At 35.0% G+C, this 15,510-nt stretch overlaps 3 non-coding genes across 3 annotated transcripts; 1 reads left to right on the top strand and 2 right to left on the bottom strand.

The window, feature by feature from the left end:
* Nucleotides 1-233: 233 nt before the first annotated feature.
* On the bottom strand, nucleotides 234-340 carry LOC141694306 (small nucleolar RNA R71). Its single transcript, XR_012563625.1, has one exon. It is a non-coding gene; the product is annotated as a small nucleolar RNA R71 (small nucleolar RNA).
* A 6,684-nt stretch (nucleotides 341-7,024) lies between these two features.
* LOC141694579 (small nucleolar RNA R71) lies at nucleotides 7,025-7,131 on the top strand. The gene has a single exon (XR_012563869.1). It is a non-coding gene; the product is annotated as a small nucleolar RNA R71 (small nucleolar RNA).
* An 8,272-nt stretch (nucleotides 7,132-15,403) lies between these two features.
* On the bottom strand, nucleotides 15,404-15,510 carry LOC141694698 (small nucleolar RNA R71). The gene has a single exon (XR_012563983.1). It is a non-coding gene; the product is annotated as a small nucleolar RNA R71 (small nucleolar RNA).

Genomic DNA, 15,510 nt, shown 5'->3' on the forward strand with positions numbered 1-15,510 from the left:
GGGGTTCTCCATCGGAAGATCCAAATATGCACATCAGGAATTTCATAGAGATCTGCGAGACCTTCATGTTAAATGGTGTATCTGAGGATGCGGTGAAACTGAGACAGTTCCCATTCTCTCTGAGGGACAAGGCTAAGAACTGGTTACACTCTCTACCAGCTGGTTTGATTGCTACTTGGGAAGATCTTGCTCAAAATTTTCTCACTAAATTATTCCCTATGGAAAAAATAGCTACAATCAGGAATGCTCTTACTCAGTTTGCACAGCAATCGGGAGAATCTCTATGTGAAGCTTGGGAGCGCTACAAGGAGATGCTTAGGAAGTGTCCTCATCATGGAATGCCTGATTGGATGATCATCAATTGCTTCTATAATGGTTTGGGAGCACATTCAAGACCCATGCTCGATGCAGCATCAGGTGGGGCATTATGGGCAAAGAGCTATGATGAAGCTTATGATCTAATTGAACTTATGGCTGCTAATGAATATCAGTATCCAACCTAGTGATTGCCACAAGGTAAGGTGGCAGGAGCTCTTGAAGTGGATACAGCTACGGCTATCACTGCTCAACAATAGGCATTATCTATGAAGATCGATTTTCTGGCTAACTATGGTGTTAATCAGATAACCAGTGTTTGTGAGTTATGTGCAGGTTCGCATGCGACGGAGCAATGCTCTATATCAAGTGAAACTGCTTAGTTTGTGAGCAACTTTCAGAGATCGCAACAACCAGTTCCAGACACTTATCATCCTGACAACTGGAATCATCTTAACTTCAGCTGGAACAACAATCCGAATGCGGTGCAATAGCCGTTCCAGCAGTTTGGAAACAAGCAATTCAATCCTCCTGGTTTTCAGCAACAATTTGCACCAAGACAACAACTCCAACTTCAACAACAAACTCATGGAGGTGTAGTTAATCTTCGATTGAAAAAATTGAATTGGAGGAGTTGAGGCTTATGTTCATAAACTAGGCTCTTATATGCAAAATTCAGGCTGTTTCTATCAAGACTCTGGAGAACCAAATAGGGAAAATTGCTAACGCCTTATTGAATCGACCACCAGGAACGCTTCCTAGTGATATAGTAGCAAATCCAGTCAAGAGGGAAGTTAAAGAACAGGTGAACGCCATCACCTTGAGGTCTGGAAAGGTCGCAAGCCCCCAAATTCAGCAAGACGAAGAGTCTAAAAATTATATCCAGAATGCAGGTGTTTCTGCACCCTTGCCAATTCCAGAAAATGAGATTGTAGCTGAAAAAGTTGTGCAGAAGGATGTCGAGGTGGAACCGAAGAAGAAAGCTATTGCAAACAATCCTTCTAAGGGTAATACAGAGGATAAACAAGTCTATCCACCTCCGCCATATCCAAAAAAACTTCAAAAGCAGAAGTTAGATAAGAAATTTTCCAAGATTCTGGAAGTTTTCAAGAAGTTACACATCAACATACCGTTTGCTGAAGCTCTAGAACAAATGCCGAGCTATGCGAAGTTCATGAAAGGTATTCTCTCGCGGAAGGTGAAGCTTGAGGAGTTGGAAACTGTTGCTCTAACTGAGGAGTGCAGTGTTGTGCTGCAACAGAGGTTGCCTCTGAAGCTTAAAGATCCTGGAAGTTTCACTATTCCTTGCACTATTGGACACTTGCCGTTCGACAAATGCTTGCGTGATTTGGGAGCTAGCATCAATCTGATACCCTTGATTATCTTCAAGAATCTTGGTCTACCTGATCCGAAACCGACATACATGTCATTGAAACTAGATGATCGTTCTATTGCTTATCCATGAGGCATAGCGGAGGATATCTTGGTCAAGGTGGACAAACTCATCTTCCCTGCTGATTTTGTAATTCTGGATTTTGAGGAACATAAGAAGATTCCCATTATCTTTGGAAAACCATTCTTGGCTACAGGCCGAACTATGATCGATGTGCAAAAAGGAGAGCTTACGATGAAGGTTCAAGATCAGAAGGTCACTTTTAATGTGTTCAAGGCAATAAAGTTACCCACGGATAAAGAGGAGTGCTTTAAAGTAGAACGGGTCGACTCTGTCGTAAATTCGGAGATTGAGCAATTGCCACAGTCAGATACCTTAGAGAGACCTTAATAGGGGAATCAGTTATTGAAGATGAAAAAGGAGCAAAGCAACTGCAGGTTTTGAATGCACCTCCTGTTAGGGCCAAAACACGCGTTAAAATTATACACAAGTATACGCGTTCACAAGTAGTATAAGATATAAATCAAATTCGTTCTCACAGAGACTGGTTTAGGTTAACTTCAATTTATGCACTTATGCAACAATGGTATGGCTATCGCTCAATGCTAAGACAATAACAAGTTTAGATGTTTATAACTAAGATTAAACTAACATGCAATTAACTAAGAATAAAAGTGATTGAATTAACTATATGAGACAAACATGAGATTCTAACTTCATTACTACTTCATTCAAAGTCATTGTTCTTAACCTTAGCATGCGATGGTGATGATTACTAATCAGATAACACGAAACTAGTAAACGCTAACTTTTGTTGCACGAATACCCTACTACTAGACATCCACAAAAGAGATGGAAGCTAAATAGACACCAATTATGTTGAGATCCTATATGTATATAGAATTTGACAACATAAAGGTTTAATGAACAAGTTATCTATTGTGATTACATAGGGTAAGTAAGATGGTTAAAATTACCTACGACTCATGCATAACAAATACATGAACCTATGCAAGCATGGCAAGTTCTAAATCTCTATATTCATTATCGCTTCAATAAAGATTAACAAACTATATTATATGTTAGCTACGCACATAAGACGAATAAGCACAATTAATACTAGGATATCAATCAATTACCACACACCAAGATATTGGAACAAATTAAGTATAGAAATCCATAAGTAAATCCGTTAGAACCCCACGATAACAATTAGTTCATAACCGAACTCATCGTCACCATGGGTTCTAATCAAAACATGATAATAAATATTATAAGAGTACTGGGGTTCAAAGAAAAATTGAAAAGAAGCATCCAAGTATCAACTATACTAAAGAAAATAAAAGTCTTCTTCTCCGTAGCCATCTCGTTCTCTCTAGGTCTTCTTATTGCTCTCCATTTGCTCCTTGTTGTTATAAACGTCTTTTTATTGATATATATAGGCTCCAGGATGACCAGGACTCTTGAAATCTTCAATTTCATCTAAAATCAGGATTATGGTATAGAAACAGGGCGCGGGCGCGCTACTTTCGGGCACGGCCGCACTGGAATAATGATTTCTGGAGCGCGGGCGCACTGGTTCTGGCGCGGCCGCGCTGGTCTTATGGAAATTTTCTGACAATTCTTCTTTTGGCCGTATCTTGAGTTATGCTCATCAGAATTAGGTGATTCAATTACCCACGAGAAGCTAATGAGATTCTCTACAACTTAAGAATGTCATGGGCTTCCAATTCTGATCTCTTTTCAGCATATTTCCTTGAAAAGTTCCTTTCTTCATTTAACAAATACCTGAAAAGCAATAACACAAAAACATATCAAAAATACCAACAAATTAATTCCAAAACACCAACTTAAGCTTGTAATGAAGCGTTCCAAGTAGATATAAAATCCACTTATCATACCCCCAAACTTGAATCGATGCTTGTCCTCAAGCATAAACAGACTCAAAAACTATAAAACAAACCTAATGCATTAATGCAACTACATGAATGCAACTAAATGATAATGAAATCGATCCCCTCAGAATAACCATAACCAAATGAATTAGCCAACACCTCTAAGAATGCAATAACTGAAAATAGAGTTTGAATAAATCTCATAAATAAACTCACAAACCAGACCGTGCGTGTGTGGAATGCTTAACGGATATACTCTCGAAACTAGATCAATAATCATAACTTAAACAATCACAAGTTTATAAACAGAGTAGACGTTAAATGCATAAGGACTCTCAGCACCTCCTTCCTACTAGAGTTATGCAAGGATTCATGCTATTATTGAACACATAATAAAGATGCTTATTCGATCATGCAATGAATGAGGTCTTAAAAGACTTATACAATAATACCCATGTAGCGAGCGTTAGGTTAGCGGATCCCAGACTATCAAAGGCTTAGGTCACTGTGCACAAAGTCCCCTAAAACTTAATACTCGAGTATTAAAGAGCTCACTCTTGATCAATTATGCATAAACACATATTTTTTTTCTTTTTTTTCTTTTTTTCTTATTTCTGAATCAGTGCGTTTCACTCCATGTCATTCAACCCTAGACTACTCATAAATTATAAGTCGGTGATTAGGCATTTGACAACTAGCCACAACAACTAGCAATGAAATCCAATGATTTTCTTCATTTTAAAAATCAGTGTTTTAACGTCATTACGAGAATACCAAAAGTTCTAGATATAACTAAGTAATTAAATCTCAACAAATAAACAAGTATGATCATGATCTAGAACAAAAGCAATCATATAAGTCTTTGTGAATTTTTTTTGGCATGCAAATCAATTCACTAGACTTAAACAACCCTCTATTCGTCATCATCACACTCAAATCAACATCAACTTATCAATCAAAAATAGCTCAACCTAAGGGGTCATGTTATATGCATGTACATGCAACTATATCAACTCACATAAAAACACAAATAAAAATGTCCTATATGAACAATCATGTAAAAATATGAATGAAATACACTAAACATGCAATATGAATCTATATGAATCTATATGGACACACAAAAACTAATCCTTACATTATCACCCCCAAACTTAAAATTTTCAATATCCTCATTGAAGGTAATAATAAGGAATTCAGGCATACCTAGTTAGCGGGATGATCACCCTCTTCGGGTGGAGGATCAGGTGGCCAATCAACCTCGACACCAGTGTCTCGAAAAATAGTACGGAGAGCGTGTGTCAAATCTTCAGCAAAATGTCGGTGGATGTCATGCATGGCCTCAATACGCCGAATCAACCTTCTATACTGTGCATCATCAAGACCAAACCTATCAACTATCTGTGGAGTATGAGAGGGACCATTTGTAAGCACAGGAGGAACTGATCGGTCACCCTTTAGATTATCATAGATATATTACAACCCCTTGTCAGGAGGTGCACCTAAAAATGCATAACTCAAGTGATCTAGCTGTGAGTTGAGCTCAAATGTGGGAGCTTCTTCAATAGATGGCTCGAGACACGTCTTAGAAATTTTCAGCTCTGCTAACCTAAGAGAATCGAATGGCATATCCAACTTCCTCTTCCACGGAGGTGCATTCAAAACCTGTAGTTGATCTGCTCCTTCTTCGTCTTCAATAACTGATTCCCCAATGAAGGATCTCTAAGGTATCTGACTTTGGAAATTGCTCAAGCTCCGAATTCATGACAGAGTCAACCCGCTCTACTTTAAAGCACTCCTCTTTATCTATGAGTAACTTTATTGCCTTGAACACATTAAAAGTGACCTTCTGATCTTGAACCTTCATCATAAGCTCTCCTTTTTGCACATCGATCATAGTTCGGCCTGTAGCCAAGAATGGTCTTCCCAAGATGATAGGAATATTCATATCTTCCTCGTGAATAAGACATCCTCCACTATACCTCGTGAATAAGTGATGGAACGGTCAGCTAGTTGCAATGACATATATGTTAGTTTCGGATCAGGTAGACCAAGCTTCTTGAAGATGGACAAGGGCATCAGATTGATGCTAGCTCCCAAGTCACACAAACACTTGTCGAATGACAGATTGCCAATGGTGCAAGGAATGGTGAAACTTCCAGGATCTTTAAGCTTCAGAGGCAACTTTTATTGCAGAACAACACTACATTCCTCCGTAAGAGCAACGGTCTCTAAGTCATCGAGCTTCACTTTCCGAGAGAGAATACCTTTCATAAACTTCGCATAGCTAGACATCTGTTCAAGAGCTTCAGTAAAAGGTATGTTGATGTGAAGTTTCTTGTACACCTCCAGAAACTTAACAAATTGCTTATCCAACTTCTGCTTCTGCAGCCTCTTAGGAAAAGGAGGTGGAGGATAAACCTGTTTCTCCCCTGTATTACCCTCAAGAGGAGTGTGTTCCACATTTTTCTTCCTTGATTCCACCTCGGCATCCTTCTGCACCATTTTTTCAGCTACAATCTCATTTTATGGAATTGGCAAGGGTGCAGACGCACCTGCATTGTGGACAGAGTTTTCATACTCTTCCTCTTGCTGAATTTGGGGGCTTGCGACCTTTTCAGATCTCAAGGTGATGGCGTTCACCTGTTCGTTAACTTCCCTCTTTCCTGGATTGGCTTCTGTATCACTAGAAAGCGTTCCTGATGGTCGATTCAATAAGGCGTAAGCAATTTGCCCTATTTGGTTCTCCAGAGTCTTGATAGAAATAGCCTGGCTTTGGAATATAAGAGCCTGGTTTTTGCACATAAGCCGCAACTCCTTCAATTCAGATTTTTCATTCCAAGATTGACATGCACCTCCATGAGTTTGTTGTTGAAGTTGGAGTTGTTGTCTTGGTCCAAATTGTCGCTGAAAACAAGGATGATTGAATTGCTTATTTCCAAACTGCAGGAACGGCTCTGGCATCTTATTCTGATTGTCATTGCAGCTAAAGTTAGGATGATTCCAGTTGTCCGGATGATAAGTATCTAGAACTGGTTGTTGCGATCTCTGAAAGTTGCTCACAAACTGTGTTGATTAACTAGATATAGCGCATTGCTCCATCGCATGCGAACCTGCACACAACTCACAAACACTGATTATCTGATTAACACCATAGTTAGCCAGAGAATCAATTTTCATAGACAACGCATTTAGTTGAGCACTGATAGTCGTAGCTGTATCCACTTCAAGAACTCCTGTTACCTTGCCCTATGGCAATCTCTGGGTTGGATACTAATATTCATTAGCAGTCATAAGTTAAATTAGACCATAAGATTCCTCATAACTCTTTACCCATAATACTCCACCTGATTTTGCATCGAGCATGGGTCTAGACTGTGCTACCAAACCATTATAAAAACAATTGATCATCCAATCAGGCATGCCATGATGAGGACATTTCCTAAGCATCTCCTTGTAGCACTCCCAAGCTTCACATTGAGTTTCTCCCGATTGCTGCACATATTGAGTAAGAGCATTCCTGAGTGCAGCTGTCTTCGCCATAGGGAAGAATTTAGTAAGAAACTTCTGAGCAAGATCCTCCCAAGCAGTGATAGAACCAGCTGGTAGAGAATGTAACCAGCTCTTAGCCTTGTCCCTCATAGAGAATGGGAACAGTATCAGTTTCACTACATCCTCAGGCACACCATTGAACCTGAAGGTGTCGCAGATCTCTATGAAATCCCCGATGTGCATATTGGGATCTTCCGTTGGAGAACCTCCAAATTAGACTGAATTATGTACCCATTGAATTAGGTCAGGCTTGATCTCAAAGGTATTAGCTGCGATTGCTGGCCTGACAATGCTAGATTTAATGTCATTGATCTTGGGTTGAGAAAAATTCATCAACGCTTTTAGATTTGCTACATGTTCTCCCATTGCAGTGATAATTGGAGTATCTGAAATACACGATTAAAGTAAACCTTGTAAGTAAGAGATTCTGAGTCAGTGGACTTTATCGACCACTGATGTCAAGCACATAAAATAAAAATTAACATCGAGTCCCCGGCAGCGATGCCAAAAACTTGTTAGGGCAAAAACAAGCACTAATATTATACGCAAGTATACGCGTTCGCAAGTAGTATAAGATATAAATCAGATTCGTTCCCACAGAGACTGGTTTAGGTTAACTTCAATTTATGCACTTATGTAACAATGGTTTGGCTATCGCTCAATGCTAAGAGAATAACAAGTTTAGATGTTTATAACTAAGATTAAACTAACATGCAATTAACTAAGAATAAAAGTGATTGAATTAGCTATATGAGACAAACATGGGATTCTAACTTCATTACTACTTCTTTCAATGTCATTATTCTTAACCTTAGCATGTGATGGTGATGACAACTAATCAGATAACACGAAACTAGTAAACGCCAACTTTCATTGCATGAATACCCTATTACCAGACATCCACAAAAGAGATAAAAGCTGAATAGACACCAATTATGTTGAGACCCTATATGTTTATAGAATTTGACAATATAAAGGTTTAATGAACAAGTTATCTATCGTGATTATATAGGGCAAGTAAGATGGTTAAAATTACCTACGACTCATGCATAACAAATACATGAACCTATGCAAGCATGGCAAGGTCTAAATCTCTATATTCACTGTCACTTCAATAGAGATTTACAAACTATCTTATATGTAAAAGAAAGTAAGGTGGGGAAGATACACACCAACCTTTTTCAAAGACTAGCCATGTCTTTTATCAATCATCATTGCAAACATACCTGCAATGACATCCGTCTCCTCTTAAATATGAAAAGCCACTTCGAGTTGCTTTCATTTGATGTTGTGGTAAACCTCGGAATAATATATGTAAGTTAGATACTTTAAATGTTGAATCTGCTAATTTTTTTATGTGATATGATTGAATTTCTCTAATATGGAATGATCAAGGCATTGTTCCATACATCAATTTGATTGATAATTAATTTTAAATCCATTGATAAATATCTTGGTCATATATACTCTTTTTTTAAAATTGAGCTAAGTCATAGAAGTATTGTGGTTGTTTCTAAAATTGGTGCTTCTTGTTATATATAGTATTACAGTTTCAGAATCATAAATATATCAAAGATGCCTATGTACCCTTAAAAAAGGCAGTTAGAATGATAACAGATAATGTGCAACAATATTCACATAATGAAATACATCTTAAACCGAACAAAAACTTTGACAAATGTCTAGACTTGATCTTTTATTTAGGTACTAAACAGAAAAATTATGAAGAAGACGCTTTGGATACTTTGATGCAATCTTTCCGCAATAATCCAAAGATGAAAATATCAACATATCACACCTCCCCTGCCAGTTTAGACAAAAAATATTTATGAGAACTATATTCAATTGTTGAGTTATATAAATTTAATAAACACTGTGATCATATTTAATTGCGCACATTCTTGACCTAAACTACATTAATTTATGAAAAAATAAATATTAATTAATTTTAGAATTCTAAAAATTTGTAAAAGTCATAAATACCTGATTTCATTCATTCATCATTATAAGGACCATCATATCCAATAATATCAAGCCTGCAAAAATAAATAATACACTAAGATTTCATTTTTAAGAAAAACTTATTATAAATAATAAAATACAAATTTTTTACATTCAGACCAGTGCATGAAATTCAAAACCTCGGTTCAACCCTTGTTAATATAAATTCTAGATGCTCGAGTATTAATGATTGAAATAATGTCTGAGATTAAAAAAAATACATGTAACATAAGTTAGACACACTCTAAAGTTTTTAATTACATTTTTAATTAAATTATCATGAATTAATTCTAAGGGCTTACATTTGTCCATCATAACTTTTGCACATGACAAAATAACAAGGACTGGCGTGTCTAAAACATCTTCATATAAAGGTGTCATACTCTCAGTTAATTCACCCACTATATTCACTTTAACAGGGTACATTGTAACAATTAAAATGGAACATTAAATTTAAAATTTAAGTTATTCTGTAATTAGTAAATTTATCCTATTTCTAACTTATTGATTAGAACCTGCCATGATAAAGTTTGAATCTTATCAAAGGTTTGAGTCCAAATATCGGGTTCGTGTTAATTATTGGTTGAAGATGTTCAACCTACTCCAATAACACATGAAAAATGACATGTTGAAATATAAAAAATAATGTGTTTGATATGATTTCTGTATAAGATAAGTGTCGAGAAATATAATCATACCAATGGCGAATGACGGATTAAAAATATATTCTAACGGATTTCTGGCTAAAGTAGGCACTTGCACAAATTCGAACATGTGTGTTGATAAATTGGTCATTTTGTGATTTTCATGAATTAAATGGACCATAGTTGGATTTGAGAAAAAGATTTTTAAGGTAGAACGAACAGGTCCGAAATTTCCCTTCGCATGCGTATTAAGGAAATTAGATATTTTGTATTGTTATATGTCAACAATATTAAGTCCCAAAGCAATTCATAAGTATGCCCTAACAAAAGTCTGCATACGATTATGCTGACAAATCGGGAAAAGAGATTGTTATAAATGTCTATTTTTTACTATGAAGATTTATAAAAATAATATTAAAAGATGCATATTTACCTGATCATCCAAAAGAATTAGATTGTAACCAATGAAAATTCCTTCTTTAGTGTTGGAAGTCTACAAAATTGTAACATAGTCTCGTACTCTGAAATTGGTGTTGTACATATCGAGTGAAGAGAGTGAATGAAAGATATTCGACTCTGTAAGAAAATCAGTTTGTGAATAATATTAACAGTTAGTCCAATATATGTGACACTAAACAGAACTATGCAAGAACTAATATTAACTCAAAGCCGATTAATAACCCATATTTTTCGACAATTATCTGTACAACGTATCTTTAGAAGCTCTGAGTTACAATATGAACAGGTCTTACAGCACGACTATTTAAATATAAAAATGTTAAAAATTAATAAATTTATTTCACAATTAAACAATTTAATACAAAGATATCAAATGATATTTTTGTAGTTGGTTATCTTTATAAAAATGGGTGAAATGTAGTTGTCAATTATTTGGTGATTTCTTAAATTAAACATAAAGTTATTATATTGATAGTAAAATAAAAAAAATTCACATTCTTAATCACAAAGATACTAATTACAGTAATTTGATAAAATTTGTCAAGAAATTTCATGTAAAACAGACATGAAATCTTTTACTTATATTTTATATCAATTTACACAACAATCACGAAGATACTAATTGTTAAAATATTAAAAAGTTAGTTTAGGAATGAAGTATGGAACACACATTTAATCTTCGGCTTGAATTTCTCATATTTATTAATTGGTTATTTTTTCTATAAGTAGGTGAGAATTAGTTGTCAATTGTCTCTTGAGTGCATAAATACTTGTATACAATTGTTATAATCATAGCAATATAAAAAAGATTATTACTCATTAATCATCAAGATACTAATTGTACTAATTTTCTAAATTTAGTTAAGGAATGAAGTATTGAGCATATATGAAAAAAAATTGTTTTAATTGTATATCAATTTACACAGTAATCACTAAGATACTAATTGCGTAGATTTAAACAAATTAGTTTCAAAATGAAGCGAAGAAAATATATATAATCTCTTACTTTAATTTTGTATATTAAATAAAAGGTTACTATTATAAAAACAGGTGAGAAGTAGTTGTCAGTTTTCTCTTAAATTGCATAAACCTTTATAAAAATAGGCGAGTTGTAAAATTAAGCATACAATTGTTATAGTTATAGTACTTTTTAATATATTATTATATTCATAATTGTCAAGATACTAATTGCATTAAGTTCTTAAAATTAATTAAGGAATGCAATGTAGAACAGACATGTGATCATTTTTGCTTTTATTTTATATCAGTTTACACAACAATCACAGAGATACAAATTTTGCTAAAATTTGTATAAATTAGTTTAGAAAGGAAGCGTAGAAACCACATATAATTTTATGTATACATTTTTTATATTACTTTACGGGTTATCTCTAAAAAAAATTGGCGATGTGCAATTGTCACTTTTAGTTTAATTTTATAAATCTTTATAAATATAGGTTAGACATAAAATTAATCTTAAAATTGTTATAGTCATAGTAATTTTGAAAAGATTATTACATTCTTAATCACCAAGATACTAATTGCACTTAGTTTCTAAATTAATTAAGGAATTTAGTGTTAAACATACATGTAATATTTTTGCTTTCATTTTATATCAACTTACACAACAATCACGAAGATACTAATTGGTATAATTTTAAAATATTAGTTTATGAATGAAGATTAGGAATGAGGCATAGAAAGCACATATAGGCCTCGTTTGTTTCGTTAACTTTTATAAGTACATAGGAACTTGAACTTCCTAGTAACCAAGTTACAGCTACAAGTTCCAAGGTAATAAAAATATACGTGTTTTGGTTTATTGATATGTAATTAGAGGTTCTGTAGTTAATTTTGGTAAGTAATTAATGTTTTTATATTTAATAGCTACGTAACTTGTGGTTATCATGGTTGAGCTTGGTAACTAACTTCCCCTATACTGTGGTAACTACAAAAACCATGGAACTTGAAGTTCCTGTTGAGCAAGATTGAAGCTATATGTATAACTCAACAATAATGGTTTGGATAACTCAACATATGACAAGGACTTTGAAATAATCTATATTCCACTAGAATCGGTACTGATTGTTTATTGGGCATATACACAAAAGGTTTTGTTAGCTGTAGTGAAGAAACGTCAACAATGATCCATATGATGTTCATTAATATGTTTAGGCATCAGAGAAATAAGGTTGAAGAAATTCGAAGCAGTTATCGAGATCAGTGTGAAGACCTCAAGGATTCTTAGTGAAGTTGGTTATAATTGGTAGAAGACTTAATAGTTGTTTGTACGAGTATAATACGAAGGCCTGAGAGCGGAACTAGTCGTCTGCGAACCAGACCCTTGCACTAAATGTCAGTGATCCGTGAAAGGAAACAAAGTATTATTTTTAGAATACTGCTAAGTGGTTTTTGTACTCAAAAAGACGGGAAATATTTTAAAGTACGAAAACCCGGAGATTAGAAGGGGTGGAAATATAGAGGAGTACAGCTCGAGAAGTTACATGATTTATTTGTTCAATAGCTGATTTTTTTATTAAATGAATAAATGAAAATAAATTCATTTATTTATTTAATTTTATATCAACAATAAATTTTGAATAAATAAATTAACTTGATTTTGTATTTAAGTAAATAAATGAAATAAAAATCATTTATTTATTTAATTCAAAATGCATGTAGTTGGTTCATTCGGTTATTAAACAAGAAAAAGAGGGGAACACAGGATAGAGTTGATAATTCAAGGAATGGCAGCCATGAGTTAACGAATATGCATGCATGATCAGTGTGGAAGTTAAAGAATTAATAAAAATAAAAATAAACAAAAGCAAAGGAAATGGTCTTCATTTTTTTTATTAATTCACATGGGACCCACAGCCACATTCAAAGAAATTGAAATAAAAGATCAAAGTGGCAGTGTGTTGGGTGCTGCAACGTGCACATGGAAGTCCTTCTCTGTTTATTTCTACTTGTTCAAGGCGCGTGTATTGTAATGATCCTCCTGAAAGCTCTTCCTTTATTGTTCGATTCTGAAAGAAGTGCATGCAATTATACAAGTAAAAGAATCAAAGGAAATTGGCAGCACTTGGTCGCAGGTAAGTCAAGTGAAATACAAGGTTGTCAACTAAGTCTTTATACACCAGTATGCTATGAGTCTCAAGTAATTGAATGATAAGTGGATTTTATATCTACTTGTAACGCTTCATTATAGGCTTAAGTTGGTGTTTTGGACTCAAGTTATTGGTATTTTTGATGTGTTTTTATGTTTTTGTATTACAGGCATTAGTTAGATGAATAAATGAGCTTTTCAAGGAAATATGCTGAAAGGAGGTCAGAATATGAAGTCAAGACCATTCTTATGTGGAAGATCATCTCGATAGCTTCGCGTGGACTATTGGATCGCCAAATTTTAACAGACGGAGCTCAAGATATAGAAGAAACAAGAAATTACAGAAAAATACAGAAGCACGGCGCGCCCGCGCGGAAGGCGGGGTGGCCGCGCCAGAGAGGCAGAAATTGCGCGTGCCTGTGCAGGGTTTGGTAGTCCGCTCTAGGGGCCCGAGCCAGATTCCTGATTTGACTTGAATTATGAGATTTTGCAAGCCCAGGTCGTCCAGAAGCCTATATAAACCATAAATAAGACGTTTTTAAGAAGAAGGAGACCAGGGAGAGCAATACAAAGACCTAGAGAGTACAAGACGGCTAAGTAGAAGAAGACTTTTGTATTCTTCAATATAGTTGATACTTTGATGCTTGTTTTCGATTTGTCTATAAACCCTAATACTCTTATCTTGTTTTATATCATGTTTTCAGTGGAACCCATGGTGACGATGAGTTCGATTATGAACTAATCATCGTCATGGGGTTCTAACGGATTTATCTATAGATTTCAATAGTTAATTGGTTTATAATCCTTTTTGTGTGGTGATTTATGATTTCCTAGTTTGGTTGTGCTTATTCGTCTTTGATGCGTAGCTAACATCTAAGATTGTTTGTTAATCTCTATTGAAGCGACACTGAATATAGAGGTTTAGAACTTGCCATGCTAGCATAGGTTTATGTATGAATTGACATGCATAATTTGTGGGTAATTTTAACCATCTTAGTCACCCTATGTAATCACGATAGATAACTTGCTCTTAAACCGTTATCTTTTCAATCTTTATAGACATATAGGTACTAAGCATAATTGGTGTTTATTCAACTTCTATCTTAATTATGGATGTTTGATTATAGGGTGTACGTATAATGAAAGGTAACGTATACTAGTTTTGTGTTATCTGATTAGTTGTCATCACAATCACATGCTAAGAATAAAGACATAACTTTGAATAAAATATTTAATGAAGGTAGAACCCCATGTTTATTCGCATATAAGTAATTCAATCTTAATTCTCTTAGTTAATGTTATTTAGTATAATCTCTTAGTTAAATCAAAACTCAAATTGTTACTTGTCTTAGCATTGAGCGATAACCATACATTGTTGCATAAGTGCATAATCTGAAATTAACCTAAACCAGTCCCTGTGGGAACGAACTTGACTTAAATCTTTTACTACTTGTGATCACGTGCGCTTGTGTGCATTTTCACATTTGAATTACAGCGAACAAGTTTTTGGCGCCGCTTCCGGGGACTCGGTGTTAAATTTAGTTTATGTGCTTGTCATCAGTGGTCGTTAAAGTTCACTGACATGGATTATATTCTTACAAGGTTACTTTAGTCGTGTGTTTCAGGTACCCTAGTTTTTATTGCAATGGGAGAACCTGCCGTAGATACGAAAGCTTTGATGGATTATTCTCAACCAAAGATTAATGACATTCAGTCTAACATTGTCAGACCATACATTGCTGCTAATACCTTTGAAATCAAGTCTAGCACGATTCAAATGGTACGAAATTCAGTCCAGTTTGGGGGTTCCCCAATGAAAGATCCAAATATGCACATCGGGGATTTCATAGAGATCTGCGACACCTTCAGGTTCAATGGTGTGTCTGAGGATGTGATGAAACTGAGACTGTTCCCATTCTCTCTGAGGGACAAGGCTAAGAACCGGTTACACTCTCTACCAGCTGGTTCGATTGCTACTTGGGAAGATCTTGCTCAAAAGTTTCTCACTAAATTCTTCCCTATGGCAAAAATAGATGCAATCAGGAATGCTCTTACTCAGTTTGCGTAGCAATTGGGAGAATCTTTATATGAAGCTTGGGAGCGCTACAAGGAGATGCTTAGGAAGTGTCCTCATCATGGAAT

The sequence above is a fragment of the Apium graveolens genome, chromosome 10 (assembly GCF_009905375.1).
Source record: "Apium graveolens cultivar Ventura chromosome 10, ASM990537v1, whole genome shotgun sequence".
NCBI classification, from domain to species: domain Eukaryota; kingdom Viridiplantae; phylum Streptophyta; class Magnoliopsida; order Apiales; family Apiaceae; genus Apium; species Apium graveolens.